The sequence below is a fragment of the Bubalus bubalis genome, chromosome 7 (genome assembly GCF_019923935.1).
Source record: "Bubalus bubalis isolate 160015118507 breed Murrah chromosome 7, NDDB_SH_1, whole genome shotgun sequence".
Classification (NCBI taxonomy): domain Eukaryota; kingdom Metazoa; phylum Chordata; class Mammalia; order Artiodactyla; family Bovidae; genus Bubalus; species Bubalus bubalis.
The window spans coordinates 91,776,659-91,793,599 of record NC_059163.1 but is presented as its reverse complement, the minus strand read 5'-3'; the positions used below and the strand labels follow the sequence as shown (position 1 = coordinate 91,793,599).

The window sequence follows — 16,941 nt, the reverse complement described above, 5'->3', positions numbered from 1 at the left end:
TTGTTCCATGTCCAATTCTAACTGTTGCTTCCTGACCTGCATACAGGTTTCTCAGGAGGCAGGTCAGATGGGCTGGTATTCCCATCTCTTTCAGAATTTTCCACAGTTTGTTGTGATCCACACAGCCAAAGGCTTTGGCATAGTCAAAGCAGAAATAGATGTTTTTCTGGAACTCTCTTGGTTTTTCGCTGATCTAGCGGATGTTGGCAATTTGATCTCTGGTTCCTCTGCCTTTTCTAAAACCAGCTTGAACATCTGGAAGTTGACGGTTCACATATTGCTGAAGCCTGGCTTGGAGAATTTTGAGCATTACTTTACTAGCGTGTGAGATGAGTGCAATTGTGTGGTAGTTTGGGCATTCTTTGGTATTGCCTTTCTTTGGGATTGGAATGAAAACTGACCTTTTCCAGTCCTGTGGCCACTGCTGAGTTTTCCAAATTTGCTGGCATATTGAGTGCAGCACTTTCACAGCATCATCTTTCAGGATTTAAAATAGCTCAACTGGAATTCCATCACCTCCACTAGCTTTGTTCGTAGTGATGCTTTCTAAGGCCCACTTGACTTCACGTTCCAGGATGTCTGGCTCTAGGTGAGTGATCACACCATCGTGATTATCTGGGTCGTGAAGATCTTTTTTGTACAGATCTTCTGTGTATTCTTGCCACCTCTTCTTAATATGTTCTGCTTCTGTTAGGTCCATACCATTTGTGTCCTTTATTGAGCCCATCTTTGCATGAAATGTTCCCTTGGTATCTCTAATTTTCTTGAAGAGATAGCTAGTCCTTCCCATTCTGTTGTTTTCCTCTATTTCTTTGCATTGATTGCTGAGAAAGGCTTTTTTATCTCTCCTTGTTATTCTTTGGAACTCTGCATTCAGATGGGAATATCTTTCCTTTTCTCCTTTGCTGGACTCAGTAAGAAAGTAAACAAATCAACAAGACAATGCCTTAAAAAGCTTTAATTGTGGTAAATGCTTTGAAGGAAATAAACTGAAGGAAATGATCCTAAGCCAGAAGACTAGGAGCCCTGAATAATCTTATCTTTTTCTCAACTCTGTCCTCCTGTTGAATTATTTTAAGTCCTGCTGCCTCCACTTTAAAATATACCTTTAAATCTATGTGCTATCACCTGATCTACTACCACCCTGTGTAAGCCTTCTGCATTTTGCCAACACTCTGTAAATACACTCTATTAACTCATTTCCTTGCTTCCCCTTCCAACCCTATGCAATGTCCCTTCCCTCCTTGAAACCCATCAGTGACTTCCAGCTTTATTCTCCAGGCTCATTTTTGACACCTTCCATCCCACCCCTACCACCCAGCACACACACACCACACCTAACTCCCTTGTCTTTAATCACTTCATATACTGTATTTGTTTCAGTTTATATTCCATAGTCAGCCTCAGAGATGTCATCCTGGACTATTCTATTTCAAACAGTTCTTAGTGAATATAAAAAACTAATATCTCTCCTGTTCCTCTGTCTTAATTCCCTCTTTGTTGGGTCTTTATCTGTTTTATTCATCAACCCCAGGGCTAGCCCAACCCTTGGCATATGGTGGTGGTGGTTTGGTTGCTAAGTAGTGTCCGATTCTTGTGACCCTGTGGACTATAGGCTGCCAGGTTCTTCTGTCTCTGGGATTCTCCAGGCAAGAATACTGGAGTGGGTTGCCTTTTCCTTCTCCAGGGGATATTCCCCCCCACCCAAGGATCAAACCTGGGTCTCCTGCATTGCAGGGAGATTCTTTACCCACTGAGCTTTGAGGGTGTATGGCAGGCTGATAAATGTTTGTTGACATACTGAAAGGAAAACCCATTTAAAGACTTACTAATCTTGTTTTGAAGATTTTAAAGTTCTTACCATCATTTAGCTCTTGGGTGTTGACTGCCAGCTTACCTCTTAACCATTTTTTTAGGAGAGAAATACTTAGGACTCATTGTCTTTAATGGGAAAGCAAGTTAACAAAAAACATCATTTCCCCAAATTGTTTAATTTATTTCACACTGTAGGATATATAATATTAACTAAGTACCACAAATGGTCTTTAAATATAAAGACAGACACATAATAGCACCAGAATAAAGATGGATAAAATCAACAGATTGCCCTATGCAATACTTTGTCAAATAACAGAGGTATTTTTGATATATTTTCTCTTGTGCTTCTCCATCCTAGGACTGTTTGGTTAGGGGTGGGTGCAGAAGTGCCTTCCTCCCCACAGATTGACGTTCACTCAGCTTGGGTCCTGACCCTATTGATTGGCTCACCCTGCTGAGTGGGTTCTGACCTGAACATCACTGATTTCTCAACCATCTAGGTTGGATCAAACAAACCACACTGGTACATACATGCCTGAAATGAGAAAGCACAGCCCACACGAGTTTGGGACTTAAAGAATTCCACCCAGTAGTTGCTGAGAAGAGTTTGAACAGCAGGCTTTAATGTTTTGGTCAGTGAGAAACGTGCAAAGGTGAGTGCAGTGTATGTGCCCAGCAGCAGAGGTTCTCCAGCTGTTGCCGGACTCAAGTTTGTGGGTCCGATGCACAGCGAGGCCAAACAAACTGACATGTCAGAGTTTGTAACAGAGAAAGATTTACAGCAGAGCCAAACAAGGAGAATGGGTCCTCAAAAACCTTGAAGTTGCTGATGCTTTTCAGAGAAGGCTTTTTAATAGACAAAATTTGGGGTTAGGGCTGCAGGGTATGTGACTCTCTAATGATGGGTTAGTGGTGAGGTAACAGGAGTCTTATGCTCAGCCTGAAGTTACCATCTTCCACCAAGGGGAGGAAGAGGCTTAGTTCTTGCAGAAGAACTCGGAGATATATTGTTATGGATATTCCCTGAGAAGGAATCAGGACCCTAACCCACTGGGTTTCTTGACTTGTTGTTGCTCAGTCGTCAAGTCATGTCTGACTCTCTGTGATCCCGTGGACTGTAGCACACCAGGCTTCCCTGTCCTTCACCTTCTCCTGGAGTTTGCTCAGTCTCCTGTCCATTGAGTCATGATGCTATCCAACCATGACCTTTTCCAGCATCAGGGTTTTTTTCCAATGAGTTGGCTCTTCGCATCATGTGGCCAAAGTATGGGAGCTTCAGCTTCAGCATCAGTTCTTCCAGTGAATATTCAGGGTTGATTTCCTTTAGGATTGACTGGTTGGATCTCCTTGCTTGACTGCTCCTCCCCTGTTTCTGCATTCCTTTCCTCCCCTGATTAGCACCTGTTTAATCTGCTCTGTGGAACTCAGAGAAGGTCAAGGAGGCCGAATGAACTCTATTTCCTACAAACAAGAAATGGGAGGGAGGGCCAGCATACTAAAAGGATTTGTACCTGGGAGGCCCCCACAGAGTCCTGCTTGGTTTCAAGATGAGGACACAGACATACACATATACAGAGGGAAGACCATGGTAAGACACAGGGAGAAGATGACCATCTGCAAGCCAAGGAGCAAGGCCTCCAAAGAAACCTCTGAAGAAACTTCTAGCTTCCAGAATTGTGAGAAAATAAATTTCTGTTGTCTCAGTAGTTCTATGAGCTTCCCTGGTGGCCCAGTGGTAAAGAATCTGCCTGCAAGGCAGGAGTCTTGGGTTTGACCCTAGGTTTGGGAAGATCCCCTGGAGAAGGAAATGGCCACTCCAGTATTCTTGCCTGGAGAATTCCATAGACAGTGGAGCCTGGTGGGCTACAGTCAATGGGGTTGCAAAGAGCTGGACACAACTGAGTGACTAAACAGCAGCAACAACCATGCCATTCTATTGCAGGAGAATGGGACAGGAAAGAATGATCACATTCCAGGTCAAATCCTTGTCCCAGGCAACTCCCTGGGACAGCCCACCAAGTAGGGGTTCTCAGCTTCATGCAGGAAAGAATTCAAGAGTGAGCCACAGTAAAGGGAGAGTGAGTTTATCTAATTCCACATCATATAGCAAAATGTAGTCTGCGTCAGATGCTGAAGATGAAGCTCTGATACTTTGGCCACTTGGCGTGAAGACCCGATTCATTGGATAAGACCCTGATGCTGGGAAAGACTGGAGAAGGGGATGACAGAGGATGAGATGGTTGGATGGCATCTCTGACTCAATGGACATGAGTTTGAGCAAACTCAGGGTGAAAGTGAAGGACAGGGAAGCCTGACATGCTGGAGTCCACAGGGCGGCAAAGAATTGGACATGACTTAGGGACTGAAGAACAACAACAATAGTCTGTCTCAGAAGGTGAGAGTGGCCCCGGGGTATGGGGTCGTTTAGTTTTTATAGGCTGGGTAATTTTATATGCTAACAAAACGAGGAATATCTGTTATGCTAACTATTTTGTTATGCTAATAGTTATGCTAACTATTTTGAAGTAAGGGCCAGGAATCTCCAAGAATTAGGCCACCACCCACTTTTTGACCTTTTATGGTCAGCCTGGGAACTGTCATTCAGCATATGCTAATATTACAATGAGAGTACAGTGAAGTTCAAGGTCTACTGGAAGTGGAATCTTCTGCCATCTTGGCCCTAATTGGTTGTAACCAGATTCCCCCCCCCCCACCCCCCTTAATAAAAATATGGAATGCTTCATGAATCCTCATCCATCCTTGCTCAGGGACCATACTAATCTTCTCTGTATCATTCCAGTTTTAGTAAATGTGCTGCCAAAGTGAGCGTGTTTTTTTTTTTTTTCCCCCCCTTTGAGGTAATTATATGATTTTTATTATTTGATTTATTAATAGTGGCAGATTACATTAATAGTTTTCTAATACTGGCCCATCCTTGTATTCTTTTTTCCTCTTTTCTCTTTTCTTTTATGTTGGAGTGTAGCTGGTTAATAATGTTGCCATAGTCTCGGGTGCACAGCAAAGCCGCTCAGCTATGCATATACACATGTATGTATCCATTCTCCCCCACTCTCTTCCCATTCAAGTTACTACATAATATTGAGCAGAGTTCCCTGTGGTGAGCACATTTTGTAACCAGTTTTTGTGGTGTCCTCAAAGGCTATTCTTTTAAAGGTTCTGCCCTTGGGACTTGCCTCATGGTTCATTGGTTAAGACACTGTGCTTCCAAAGGGGGCATGGGTCCAATCCCTAGTTGGGGGAGTTCTGCATGCAGTGCTTAGTTAAATAAATAAATACATAATGGGGGACTTCCTTGGTGGTCCAGGGGTTAAGACTCCACCCCTCCAATGCAGGGGCCATGAGTTTGATCCATGGTTGGGAACTAAGATTCCACATGTCTGGTGGCACAACAACAAAAAGTTGTCCCCTTGCCGCTTGTCTCAATTCAATCTGTGGTACTTTGTTATTACAGCCTGAACAAAGTAGTATACCATAATTATTTTGGTTTTCATGTGTGAAAACTGAAAAGCAAAGAGATTAAGTAACTTCTCCAATTAATACCTGAAAGAGATCAGGACTTGAACTTTGGTAGACTGATTCCTAAACTTTTCCTTCTACCCACTGTGTTATGCTCTCTGTGTAGATAAATTGATAGAGGATAACTGGATGGATAAAGTGCAAAAAATTCCTTCTTACTCCACCTGGATCATATGCAACTAAGTCAATATTGGAAAGCATTTTCCAAGCACATAATCCATGTAAGGTCTTGATGTTTTCCTCTGTAGAAGCTGGCAGAGGTTGGGGGCAAGTAAGACGTCCCCAGGTCAGCAGCTGATGGTCGGGAGAGATGGGCTGAGTTCTGCAGGATGTTTATAGAACGAAGATAGAGCTAGATTCTAGCTCCATCTATTGTTCTACAATCCTGCTGTTCCTGGTAGTTTTTGCAGAAGTACCTCCTTTTTGCCTCTCTTGACAGCTGCACATAAATTAATACTACAAGAAAAAAGAAAAAAAAAAAAAGAAGAAGACTCCCCTGGTGGTACAGTGGGTAGGAATCCTCCTGCCAATGCAGGGGACACGGGTTCGATCCGTGGTCCCAGAAGATTCCACTTGCCACAGAGCAACTAAGCCCTGGAGCCGCTACTACTGAGCCTGTGTGCCACGACTACTGAAGCCCAAGCTCCTAGAGCTTGTTCTCCACCACTAAAGAAGCCACTGCAAGGAGAAACCCATGCACCATAGCTAGACGGTAGCCCTTGCTCTTTGCAACTAGAGAAAGCCCGCGTGCAGCAACTAAGATCCAGCACAACCAAAAATAAAACAAATAAATTATTAAAAAAAAAAAAAAAGAAAAAAGCTCATGTGTGAAGAAACACACCTAAATGTAGGTAAACCACAAATGTAGGTAACCTAAAAGTTGGACCTGTATTACAGCGGAAGTGCCAAGTAGGGAATGCATTCTGTGAACGGTGAGATTTCTCCTGCATCCTCTGCTGACTGAGGTCATGAAAAGCACCATCTTTAGAAACTGAATTATTTTGCAGGGGAAAGGAAGGTCTATTTCTCAGTGTACACTGCAGGGTAACACGGGACAAGTTTGTCTACTGAAAGGAATCCCTCAGGAAGTTTGTTTAAAGTACAGATTCCCAAACTCCACCCCATTGCAGCATGGGACTCTGGGAACCTGTATTTTTAATGAACGTCACAGATTCTTATCAGGCAAGTGTGAGGAACATTTCAGTAGGAGAAAGGCCACAGGGCCATTTCAACATGGCTGTTATTCCTAGTCTGAGATCTCATCATCTCTTGCCTGAATTACACCAGCAGCCTCTTAATTACTGCTCCAGGGTTCTTCATGGGTCCCTTCCACTGCCTCATCCTCAGAGCAGCCAAAGAGACACATTTAGCATGAGAGCTGCGTCATTCCACGTCCCTGCAAATACTTCATGATTTCACATTCATCTTCGGAACACAATCCACAGTCTCAAGCAAGGGCTGCTAGCCCCGTGTCCCACAGCCTTGCTTCTTGCTTGTTCCCTCTTTTCAGCTCACCTCCAGGCGCACTGGCCCTGCTTGGAGCTGCTCTCATGATGCGCACCCTACCCTCATCTCTGCACACTCCACTCAGACCCCAGCTTCAACCATGCTCGATGCTGGTGTCTTCAACCTCCATCACCCTGGCTGCTCCCCACTTAGGAAGCCACCGTGGCTGCAAGTCAGCCTATCTTTTTCCAGTATTTTCACAGCATCTCATCCTTTCCCTTTGTAGCACTTGTCATGATTGTAATTAATAAATTAGGTGTGTTTAAAGCTGAATTTTTCCTCTCAGGAATTAAAGGTCCATGGGCCAGAGACAGGGTCTGACCTTTCCCCACTGCATCCCTCGTGTTTTGTCCAGAGCCTGGCATATAGTAGGTACTCAAAATAATTCTAAGAGTAAATGTAAATTTAGGGACTTCCCTGGGGAGGGAACCCATTGGCATGCTGCAACCTCTGAAGCCCATGTGCCCATGAACCACAGTGAAGACTAACTCCTGCTTGTCACAATTAGAGAAAGCCCACATGTGACAACAAAGACCCAGTGCATCCAAAAAAAAGAGTACACAGGGGAGATGGGAGTGCCAGGGACCCAGGCCAGCCGCCAGCAAGCAGCCTCCCAGAAACTGGCAGGCCTTCGGAGCCGAGTGGCTGCCAAAGACTTGGTCAACGAGATTCCTTTCTTCTCCCTTTGCTGCTGGGATTGAGGGATGTGGAGATGCAGGCTGGAACAGCCAAGGTTATGAAATATATATGTTTTATTTTTTAAAATGGCAGTCAATTGGTGTCTAGTTTGAAACTATAAACTTCAAAAAAAAAAATATGCTGAGGTTTTCTTGACATTCAGCTTTGGTTGCCTTGAAATTCCTCCCCAGCCCAGGTTGACCTGATGGGAAGATTTAAGGTGGGTTTTGTAGTGGGGGCAGCTGCTGTGGCCAGAGCCAGAGTCATGCCTTTTCTGAAAGGGAGAACTACTGTGGAGAGGAAAATGCCTTAAGGAACTTTCTGGATCTGAGACTGTAGGCGTCAGGGAGGGTCTTGGGTCAGAGGGGTCATGAGACTGAACGGCGCTGCCTGGGAAAGTGGAGGGATTCTTGTTCCAGAGATTTGGGGTTCAAGGTGAAGAGAGCAGGGGGAAGGAGAAAGAGAGGAGGGTCATCACTGGAAGCTGGAGCTCGGGTGTAGGAGAAAAAAGTCAAGGAAACAGTTCTTTAAAGAGCAGGGTTGTCTGGTATGCACACCTGGGGACTGCTGTGGAAATCAAGGGACTGGGGTTGAATTCCATCATGGGGTCCACGGTGGAGAGTGGGAACCAGGACTCAGCACAGGTGAAAACTGGAAGCTGAGCTGGCCAGGAGAAAACACTTCAACCCCTCCTGGGACTTCTCCCAACATGTACAAAATAGTTTATAGACACTGTTTCCTAGATTTCAAGGGGGCAGGGGAGACCCCAGCTGACATCTGGTTTGCGTCTGCAGAGAGTTCCTTTCCCAGACCTGTCACTCATCTTCATCTTTGGCATCTCTTTTCCTTTTAGGGAAACCATGGTAGAAGGAATAGGAGTTTTGGAGACAGACTGACCTGAATTTGAGCTCTGTTTCAACTGCTTAACCCATTTGAGCCACAATTTTGTGAGCTGTAAAAAGCATCTCCCAGGACAGAATTATGAGTAGGCTTAAATTAAATGACATATCATACGTTCATGGGTTAAGCGTTTAGGTCTTGGAGTCAGATTGCTTGATACAAATGCTGGCTCTGTTGTTTGCTGGCTGTCTACTTTTTGGGGTATATGATTCAATTTCCTTTTATGAAAAATAAGGCAAAAATTAGGTTGTTGGGAAGATCAAATGAGATAAAACAGTAAAGCACTTAGAATTATGCTTGGCATTACAGCTCGTGTTTAATAAGTGTTAGCCATTACTGCGGTTGTTACTATTATTATATATGTAAGATGTCTGGTTTTGATAGGACATTAATTAATGACTTCTGCTCTTTAATTTGTAGGAATGGAAGACCTGAGAATTCCCATGTTACAGACATCTCATTTTCCCCGGAGGAATTAACTAAAAGAGAATCAACTGATCCACATACATCAATTATGAAGGTTCGTAGAAGCTTTAATCATTTCTTTCCTCACTTTATCCTTCATAAAGATCTGTCGCTAAGGGGTTTAAGATGCTGTTGATACAGAAGTATTTTTATTTGGAAAAAAACAATGCTGTCAGTTTTAAGAAATATACTCTATGTTTTTCTTTGCTCTTCAACAAATCTCCTTGTAATATAAATCGCCAGGCCTCATGCTTTCCTTGTGAAGGGTCTGCTCTGCCTTTGATGCTCTTTGACTTTCTTACATTTAAATTCCTACTATTGGGATTTCCCTGGTGATCCAGTGGTTATGGATCTGCCTTGCAATCCAGGAGACATGGTTCAATCCCTGATCGGGGAACTAAGGTCACAGGTGTTGCAGAGTAACTAAGCCACACGGGGCAGTTACTGAGCCTGTGTGTTCCGGGGCCCACGTGCCACACCTAGAGTGCCCGTGTACCCCAACGAAAGATCCTGCCTGATGCTAAGATCCCGAGTGCTGGGACGGAGACCTGACAAAGCCAAACAAATAAATATTTTTTTTAAAGTAGATTCCTATTATTGCTTTAGGTTGATTGTTATCAGATTCCTTTATTTTAAATATAATTTTATTTATTTATGGCTGTGCTGGGTCTTCCCTGGTGCTCAAGGGCTTTCTCTAGTTGCAGAGAGTGAGGGCTACTCTTCATCACAGACTCTAGAGCATGTGGATTTCAGTAGTTGTAACACAAAGGCTTGGTTGTTCCACAGCACGTGGAATCTTCCTGGGCCAGGGACTGAATACATGTCCTCTGCATTGGCAGGCAGATTCTTATCCAGTGCACCACCTGGAAAGTCCAGTTGTTACCAAAACTGCAACATTCACGTGCCAAGATTGTGAAAGCCATTCTATAACTTTATTTAGTTATTTATTTCTGGGTGTGCTGTGCCTTGTTGCTGTGTGGGCTTTCCTCTGGTTGTGGTGAGCGGGGCTACTTTTCCGTGCAGTGAGGGCTTCTCATTGCGGTGGCTTCTCTTGTGGAGCACGGGCTCCAGGGCTCTCGGGCTTCAGTGACTGAGAGGTATGGGTTCCTGGGCTTAGTTGCTCCACGGTATGTAGGGTCTTCCTGGACCAGGGATTGAACCTGTGGCTCCTGCATTGGCAGGTGGACTCTTAACACTGAGCCACCAGAAAAGCCCTGTGAAAGCCTTCTAAATAAAGGGTTTTTACAAGCAAGCTTTCCAGGCCCTGTCACTGTAGAGCGGCACTCTTTAGTGCCCTGGCTGTGGTGGTCCCTCCTGGGGTAAGCGTAACTAGGTGGGCAGACGGCCTGAGTTCAGGGCCTGGCTCTGAGCGTAGGTGTGTGATCTTGGTCAAAATGTGGTCTTATGTTTTCTCTTCTTCAGTTTCCTCAGGTAAAGTAAGATAGCTGATGCTGGAAGGGAGGGAGAGGAAATAGATATCTGTATAGTCCTGAGATGTGGTTAATGCTCTGCAAGCGTTGGGTCTTGCGGTTAATGGCTAGAATACTTTAGTAAATTATTTTGGGCCCCAAACCAGATTCTTTCCCACCCCTGGCTCACAAAGTCATGAAATCTAGTAATGCTGGAATGCCAGGAAGGGCTCAGAGTTGGAGGTTAGTCTTATTCCTCAGCCCTGAAAGGGTACTGTCCTCCTCTATGTCGCTGTCTTCATTTTGTATAAAATGGGTCTGAGCCTCCCCCCTCATTACCTGCAGTCCAGAGATCTTCTCAGACCCGTGTACTTTCTCCTGCCTGGGACAGGATTCAGTCCCCTCTCCTGTGGGGGACTTACAGCCAGGTCATTTCACTTTCTCCAACTGGTTCTTATAGATTCTATAAGATTCAGATGATAAAATCAATGTGAAATGATTTTTAAATTGGGAAATGTTAGAAAAATACGTTATCTTATAATAAGTTGGTAATAATGCTTATAGTAATAAATACCCAGGCTTATCTGGAGCTTGTTTTTGCTTGTAGTCATAATGCTGGTGCTCTTAGGCATCCAATTCCCTAACTTTTGCAATGGTGGTCACACTGAGCAAGGTTCTATATCCAAGAAAGTTTGTGAAATACGTGTTAGTTGATTTTTGCTGATTATTAGCCACAGGATACAATTTGAAACAGGAAGATAGAGATTTTTTTTTGCGGGCGGGGGGGATAATTATGGGGAAGGAAATGGCAACCCACTCCAGTGTTCTTGCCTGGAGAATCCCAGGGACGGGGGAGCCTGGTGGGCTGCCATTTCTGGGGTTGCGCAGAGTCAGACACAACTGAAGTGACTTAGCAGCAGCAAACTATCCATGTGTTTTAAATTTGGATAACCTTGAAGAGTGTAAAAGGGGTTTATTTTCAGGCATTATGTTATAGATGATTTCAAGCTCCAAAATGAGTGAGAATTTCTTTATCTCCAAACGTCTGTTCTTTTTTGGAACCCTCGATCTGCTTTCTCATTTGCACCTCAGGAAGCACAGCTGGTCATCAGTAGAGGTTGTGGGAGAAAGTGCATGCCGTTCTCCTCAATCTAGCTGCACTCTTTACTGGAATGTTTGTAAGTCTGAGCAGGACGACCAGTCTCCATGTTTGGTGGGAAACCCCATTTCAAATTCCTCTAACCTTGAGGGTCACCACTGCCCGAAGTCACCCCTTGTTTCAGGGACAAGCCGCAGGACTCTGGTCTTCTCCAGGACAGGCTTCTGTTCTGCCTGTACAGTGTCCATCAGTAATGTGAGTTTTTCTACACTTCCTTATATGAAAGGTTTTTATATAAAAGGTCCATGCTGCTGCTGCTGCTAAGCCACTTCAGTCACGTCCGACTCTGTGTGACCCCATAGACGGCAGCCCACCAGGCTTCCCCATCCCTGGGATTCTCCAGGCAAGAACACTGGAGTGGGTTGCCATTTCCTTCTCCAGTGCATGAAAGTGAAAAGTGAAAGTGAAGTCGCTCAGTCGTGTCCGACTCTAGCGACCCCATGGACTGCAGCCTATAGGGCTCCTCCGTCCATGGGATTTTCTAGGCAAAAGTACTGGAGTGGGGTGCCATTGCCTTCTCCGTAAAAGGTCTATACGCAGACACAAACTCATTTGCAAGTGGACCAGAGCCTCTGTTCCTCTCCAGTCAGAATGTCTCTTCATGTGCTAAGAAAAATCTGATTCAGGGCTTGAAAATCATGACCATAAAGATTGAAGGCAGGAGGAGAAGGGGATGACAGAGGATGAGATGGTTGGATGGCATCACCAACTCAATGAACGTGAGTTTGAGCAAATTCTGGGAGATGGTAAAGCACAGGGAAGCCTGGTGTGCTGCAGTCCATGGGGTCACAAAGAGTTGGACACGACTGAGCAACTGAAATGAACTGAACTGAACTGAATATGAAAGCACCTTTCTTCTGTTTAAGAACCATGAGTTCAAGAACTATTTAATATTTTTCTTGATTTCCCCCACAACATTTTATTTGTGTTACCATTATTAAATTTATTGTATGCGTCCAGGGCTTTCCAGTGGTTGATGGTGTCTGTATAGATTGCACATACCTTGAGGACAGAAACTTCCCTTTGCTCATCATATCTGGGAGCTTTATATGTGTTGTGTGCTAAAGTGTTTTTGACTGGAATAAAGTGTGGGGTTGGGGAAGGTAGCTTGAGAAATATTGAAAGACAGCTACTAGACAATTTTCACTTTTTGAACAATCAAATGGTTTTATATTAATCACAATTTTAGAAATGGCTATCAAATCAGTCACGGTAATTTTATAAAAGATAAGGTTATTGGTTATTGTTTTAAAAAGCACATAATTCATTTAATTTTAAAAAATCAAGGATTTATTAGTGGGAAGACCCTACATACCATGAGGCAACTAAGCTAGTGTAGGTCACAGCTACCCAGCCTGTGCTCCAGAGCCTGTGCTCCAGAGCCTGTGCTCCAGAACAAGAGAAGTCACCCCATGAGAAGCCCGAGCACTGCAGCTAGAGAATAGCCTGCATGCAGCAATGAAGACCCAGTGAAGCCATAATTAAATAAATAATACATAAAATAAAACCCCAAAAGAATTTATCAGCACTAAGGCAAATTTTTTTCTGCCAGTTTTCAAGTAGGTGGGCCTTTCTAGGGCAAATATTTTGTTTATAGCTTATTTATTTTAACCGATCTTTGCCAGTTAGCCCTCAGATTTCTGAGTTTTATCAAATACACATCTGTCCTTGGGTTTGCTGGGAAAGCCTGCTAATGGTATATGTAAGTTTTATTCTAATCCTTGCATTATTGGGATTTGGAATTTGTAGAAGCATGTAGTTTGTTTTTGATACTGTTCTCTTAAAAATAAGACCTTACTTCAAATAAATGAAATAAATTTGGGGTCACTAATATAACCAGAAGGACTGGCAGCTATAACTCTTTATTATATGTGAGCTTATATATAAGGAAACTGGGTCCAAGGGCATTTAAGGATACAGTTTTCTGGGCGTTCAGGGTCTGCCCTCTATTGGTGAGATTATTTAAGAAGCCTTTACCCCTCAGAATTCTGTGATGGGAGGACAGAAAACCTTTTTAGCAAGTAGTGTGAGTCCTAATTTCGGTTCTGGTCTTAGAGAGGAGGGGATGATCATCCTTCCAGTTCCCAGTTGTTAGAAGCATACATTTGGAGTCCTTTAGGGTTCGTAGCCCAGGAGAAGGAAATGGCAACCCACTCCAGTATTCTTGCCTAGAGAATCCCGTGTACAGAGGAGCCTGGTGGGCTGCCGTCCATAGGGTCACGCAGAGTCAGAAGCGACTTAGCATGCATGCATGCATTGGAGAAGAAAACGGCAGCCCACTCCAGTGTTCTTGCCTGGAGAATCCCAGGGACAGAGGAGCCTGGTGGACTGCCGTCTTTGGGGTCGCACAGAATCAGACACGACTGAAGCGACAGCAGCAGCAGCAGCAGTGTTCGTAGCTTCCTTCCTTGAATCCAGCCATAATCCTTTCCAGCATTCTTGACATGCAGCGTGAGAAATGAAGGTAGTTTTGCCGCAATGTCCCTTTGTGCCACACTATATACCCTGAACACACCTCTAACTTTAAATTGACTGCAAGGCCATTAGTTTTAGCCTCGTGGTGAGCGTGGAGAATTAGCTTCGTTTCAGATTCTGGCGCTGCTATTTTCTAGCTGTGTGAGCTTGGAGGAAATCACTTAAGATTTCTTTCAGTTTTGTAATGTGTAAACTGAGACCAGTGGTTTCTGTTGTTGGTCCCTGGTGGTCCAGGGGTTAAGAATCTTCTTGCCAATGCAGGGGACACAGGTTCTATCTCTGGTCCAGGAACTAAGCCCCTGCGCTGCGACTACTGAGGCCCTCTTACCCTAGAGCCTATGCTCTTCAACAGGAGAAGCCACAGCCGTAAGTCTGTGTACCGCAACTAGAGAGCAGCCCCTGTTTGCCACAACTAGAGAAAGCCCAGAATGAAATGTCAAGCAATGAAGACCCAGCACAGCCAAAAATAAACATAAATGAAATTTAAAAAATCATATCTAAATCCCAGGGTGATATAAATGAGATAATGTTTGTGATGACTTAGCATGCTGGAAGGCAATGTACACTCATTAAATGACAGCTTTTACTATTACCTCTGTACTTGTAGAATCCCTTTGTGTCTTATTTTTACAGACCTTGATAGCAACTTCTGTGACTCTTTGTTGAGCTGAACTGATGGAATAGAGTTTGGTCACAGAGCCCATGTGATATTGAACTAAGAACCCAGTTAGGTTTGGATGGGTTGGAAGATCCCTTAGATTCAAGCTGTTGGCCTCGAAGGACCTTGAACAAGAGTGCTTTCTTGATTTGTTGTGAACCTATTGCTAGTATCAGAAAATAGCTCAACTGCATGTGAGAGGCATGGCCTCTGCAGAGGAAACGTCATTGGAGTTACTTACTGACTTCTTGCTGAGCTTCAGTGCTAGCTGGCTTTTAGATAAAATGCAAATGTCTTTAAGAGAACACAAGTGTGAACTGAACTGCTATATGACAGAAGAGTTTATGAGTTAACCTTTATTGAGTGTCAATAAAATTCTGCACTATTAACTTAAACAGGAAGAGACTATTTCATGAAAGTCTCACTACCCTAAGCTTGATATTAATCTCTTTGTCTTTGTTACTATTACAGTACATTGTGTAGTGCCAACCTCGGAACACAAAAGTTCAGTGTTCTGGCATGTGGAACTGCTCAAGAAAGACACTGGAATTCTAGCTTGTCCAGCTTTGATTACACTGTGCAAACCACACAGGTGAAAATGTACCAAAATGCCTCTACTTCAGTGGTTCTTAATGCAGCTGTCTTTTGATGGTCTTTCCTCTCGTTCATTCCTGAGTCCCATATATTTCCCCTGTCAATAATAAACTATCTTTAGTGGTGATATGCATTGTTTTTGAACTCAAGTTGTAGAGGAAAACTACCTGCAGTGTTATTTACAATTGTCAAGATATGGAGGGGCTTCCCTGGTGGCTCAGTGGTAAAGAATACACGTGCCAACGCAGGAAACACGGGTTTGATCTCTGATCTGGAAAGATCCCACAGGCCTGGAGCAACTAAGCCCTTCCACCACAACTCTTAAGCCTGGGCTCTGGGACCTGGGAACCACAACTACTGAGCCCATGTGCCCTAGAGCTCATACTCTGAAACAAGAGAAGCTACTGGAGTGAAAGCCCAGTAGCCAGAGAGTAGCTCTAGCAGCTAGAGAGTAGCCCCCGCTCGATGCAACTAGAGAAAAGCCTGTGCAGCAACAAAGACCCAGCACAGCCATAAATAAATAAATACAATTTTAAGAAAGGATATGGAAACACTGTAAGTGTCTATCAACAGATGAATGAATAAAGAAGATGTGATATGTAATAAGAAAGAAAAATATTGTGTGATCTCACTTATATGTGGACTCTAAAAAAGTTGAACTTATTAAAGTGGAGAGTAGAATGGTAGTTTCCAGGGTCTAAGGAGTAGGCAAAATGGGTGCAAAAAGTCCAAAGTTTCAGTTATGTAAGATGAATAAATTCTGGAGGTCTAGAGTACAGTTTCATGTAGAATCTAATGACTATGATTAATAATACTGTATTCTCATCATGCACACACACCAATGGTAACCATGTAGGGTGATGAATATGATAATTAGCTTGATTTTGGCAGTCATTTCAAAATGTATACATATATCAAAACATCATATTATATACTTTAAATATATACAATTTTTATTTGTCAATTATATTTCAATAAAGCTGGGTTGAGGGGAGAAGAAAACTACTTATCCTTCTCATTAGCTCTCCTATCGGAGTCGGTGCTTACATTATACAGATGCTTTTGTGACAGTAAAGGCATCACTGAAATGCAAGAGAAAGCACTTAGCTTTTAGCAACGAATATAGATTGGAACCTTCTAATCGCTGTAATCTTTCACTAAGATAATAGATACGCAAGGCTTCTGCTCTGTAGAGAATAATAGCTAGTGCTTACTACTACTGACTCCAGGCCAGGCTCTGACTTAAGCCTGTGTATGTATTAAGTCACTAGTCTAGTCTAGAGTTAGTCGCTCAGTCACGTCTGACTCTTTGCGACCCCAGAGACTGTAGCCCGCCAGTCTTCTCTGTCCACGGAATTCTCCAGGCAATTCTCCAGTACTGGAGTGGGTTGCCATGCCCTCCTGTAGGGGATCTTCCCAGCCCAGGGATCTAACCCAGGTCTTTCACATTGTAGGCAGATTCTTTACCATCTGAGCCACCAGGGAAGCCTGTATTATGAACTCAGTACCTCGAGGGAGTGAAATGAATCCCATTTTACATACTAGGACACTGAAGCCCACTGAGATGAGATAAATTGCCATGGTAAGGGGTCAAACAAGGATTCAAATACAGGCTTTTGACTCCAGCAACTGAGTTCTTAAACATTAAATGACTTGCCTTTTGAATGCCAAGAAAGACTTCAAACATCAATTAAGAACATTCTAGAAATAATTTACTCCTAATATAACCCCCTCAAAATAAG

General features: G+C 43.6%; 1 long non-coding RNA gene and 1 other non-coding gene across 2 annotated transcripts in view; one reads left to right on the top strand and one right to left on the bottom strand.

Moving 5' to 3' along the window:
• Positions 1-16,941, top strand: part of LOC112586238 — a 43,496-nt gene that overhangs the window by 6,252 nt on the left and 20,303 nt on the right. Inside the window, exon 2 of the long non-coding RNA XR_003110682.3 lies at positions 8,860-8,959. This is a non-coding gene — a long non-coding RNA (uncharacterized LOC112586238). The remainder of the gene's footprint in view (positions 1-8,859; positions 8,960-16,941) is intronic.
• Positions 4,543-4,648, bottom strand: LOC112586339. The gene has a single exon (XR_003110799.2). It is a non-coding gene; the product is annotated as a U6 spliceosomal RNA (small nuclear RNA).